This window comes from Gavialis gangeticus, unplaced genomic scaffold (assembly GCF_001723915.1).
Source record: "Gavialis gangeticus isolate Ggan-Ray unplaced genomic scaffold, GavGan_comp1, whole genome shotgun sequence".
Taxonomy (NCBI): domain Eukaryota; kingdom Metazoa; phylum Chordata; order Crocodylia; family Gavialidae; genus Gavialis; species Gavialis gangeticus.
In genome coordinates this window covers 18,089,121-18,092,029 of record NW_017729034.1, presented here as the reverse complement: position 1 = coordinate 18,092,029, position 2,909 = coordinate 18,089,121, and the positions used below count along the sequence as shown (strand labels likewise).

At 45.6% G+C, this 2,909-nt stretch overlaps 1 protein-coding gene across 1 annotated transcript in view; it reads left to right on the top strand.

The window, feature by feature from the left end:
* NCAPD2 (non-SMC condensin I complex subunit D2) overlaps nucleotides 1–2,909 on the top strand; it is an 83,082-nt gene that overhangs the window by 49,244 nt on the left and 30,929 nt on the right. The window lies entirely within an intron of this gene.

Here is a 2,909-nt window from a genome sequence, read left to right as displayed (position 1 = left end):
CACCTTGCCCCACCAGGAACAGCCCCACACAGTGCTGGAGGGAATGGGGCAGGGGCGAATCATTCTGTCCTGCCCCTGGCCCACTCCATCCTGCACTGTGGGGATTGTCCCACAACCTGGCCTGGCTGGGTCGTGGGACAGTTGGAGCCTGGCAGCTCCTCTAGAGACACAGAACAGAGAAGAACATGCCCCCGCCCCGATTCTCCTGTGGTGCGCACAGCAGCGGGAGCCTGCCCACCTGTGCCCCTGAAGGAGTGGTTGGACTCCAATTGTCCCCCAGCCCGGCCAGGGCCCCATTCACGGTGAATGGAGGCCCAGCTGAGCCAGCTCATGGGACAATCCCCATAGTGCAGGAGGGAGCAGGCCAGGTGAATCATTCACCCCTGCCCCATTCCCTCCTGCACTGTGGGGGGCTCAATCCCAAGCCCCACTCCCTCCCTCACCATGGGAGAGGGGACAGATCAAGGTCCCTGTGGTGAGGGAGGGAGCGGGGCAGGAGCAGGGGCTGGGATGAGTGGGACCCTGGCTGCAGCCCCTTTCACCCCAACCCGGTCCTGCCTATGCCGCACTCCGTCCCTTACCGCAGGGGCCTTGATCTGCACCCCGACACTTAAAAACATACGAAGGGGTACATGAACTGAAACTTTGAGACCAAAGGGAGTATGCTTGTTAAAAGTGGTTCTTGAAAATATTAGGTCTCATTTATGACCTGCAGCTATAGCAGGGCTTTTTTCCTGCAGTTCTCTCATTTCTCTTTTAACACTAGAGGCTGAAGGATGTTGTCCTTCCTCCTTCCTATAATATGGTGCTTGACAGCAGTGTTGTTTCCTGGTTGCACTCTGTTTTGACTACTTCTCTTTTGTTGTGTAAATTCCCACCTCCAAAATAACTGAACTGACTGGTGTCTTTTTCTATGAACTAGAGAGAATGGGTTTCCATGGTCAGTGAAGTCATAAGTATTAATTTGAGACAGGAAACAATCAGAAGTCAGATGAAAAAGCTATAAAATGGGAGCATGGGACCACCCAAATGGGCTCAGTGGATGATCCTGATGAGATACCTGATGTCTGCTGGATTTGGAGGCAAGGTCTTGGGGCCTGTCTTTTGAATTTGTTAGTACAGCCTTCGGATCCTGTACAGAATTAAGCCAATACAGTATATGACCTTTTGTGTTTTATTTGTAAAGCTCTGCCTCAAATGTTTGGCATTTTTCCTTGATTTTCATTTCATTTTGAAAAGTGCACAGTTCTCAGTTCAACGGGCTAATGTATTAACTTTTATATAAATGTATTAACTTTTTTTAAATATAAATGTATTAACTTTTATATAAATATAAACATAGTTTATTTTTATAAATCATTGTTCAATGATCATTTTATAAATCGGTGTTGATCAGTAAATGAGCAATAAATCATTGCTCATTTACTAGTTTAGGACGCATGGTTTGAAGGAACATTTTCATAGCATTAGATTTACCTTTTTTTTTTTTTTTGCATATAATGTGCATCTTTTTCCCTCAAACCAGCTGGGAATATTTTGCGTGCATATTATATGCAAAGAAAATGCTTCAGCTAGGTATAGACATATGGCAGCCAGGGCAGAGGGGCAGAGTAGTGGCAGCATTCATTGTGCTGATTCCCCCACCACTCATCAGGGAGCCATAGGACTCAGCAAGAAACCAGAGAGTGGCAAGGGAATCGGTTCTGCTCTCTGGCTCCAGATTGATTTCCTCACCAACCTCCCTGCTTCTATGCTGATTCTCTTACTCTCTGGGTGTACACTGGCTCATGTACAGTTCCTTGGCCCCCTGCAGAGCCAGGGCGTGGTGGAGGAACCAATGAAGAGTAAGGAAACAGTGCAAGACCCATTGCATAGGCGGAGTGTGACAAGAGGGACCCAGCACAGGGTGACCAAGGAGTATAGCATGTGGTAGGGGACAGACACTGGGTGGGAGGCACAGGGAGGGTTGGGAAGGGGATGAGTAAGTGGCATGGGAATGCCTGCTGCTTTGCCACTTACCATCCCACTGCTTGCCCCCTGCTGTTGTTTCCACCATAGTGCTGGTAGGGTGTGAATTTACAATTCCCTCCCCCCCCAAAGAAAAAGAAAGATTCTATACAATGAAAACTATAACTATCTTACAATTTTCCATGTATATAATCTAATTTTGCAGGGTTGTCTTAAATGTGAAGTAGTCTTGGACTCAGAAAAATGCAGTATATATACCAACTGAAGTAAAATAAACCTACAAGTATTTTTCCCTAAATCTCATTTGTCTCCTGGAAAGAGAGAGCTCCATACTCTGGATGTAAGAAGAGGTTTTTTAGATGTAGATGTGAAAGAGTTAAACAGATCAGTTTGAAATATGATAGGTCCCCATCTGCCTCCTTTTCAGTTGGCATGATTATTTCATCTATCTATACTAGTGATTCTCAGTCAGGGTACCATGGCATCCTGGCATGCCTTGAGATCCTTTCAGTGGTGCCACACAAAGTTTAGCACTATTAGGTGTGCAAACTCAATTGACAAGATAAACCCAGAGATTTCAAATAGGAATCTGTGGTGTCAAAAATGTTCTAACCTGTTGTGGTCTTTCTGAGTTTTGCAACAGAAGAATTGCTTTATTATTTTTCTGTAGTAAAAAAAACAAGTGAAAACTAAGCTGGTATTTTTCAAGGGGTGCCTTGAAGCTAAAAAGGTTGAGATTCACTGGTCTATACCCAGGGTATTTTAAGACTTAGATTTTGGAGAGACCATGCTTTTCTACATGAATCTTGACTTGTGTTCATGTGTCCTGTGAGATCATTAAGTTAAATTCTTTAACCTTATTCTACCAGTGCTCAAATGACCGGAGCAGGGACTGGATCAGCCCCCCCCACTGGGCCCCCCTCAGGCCCCAGGGGAAGCAC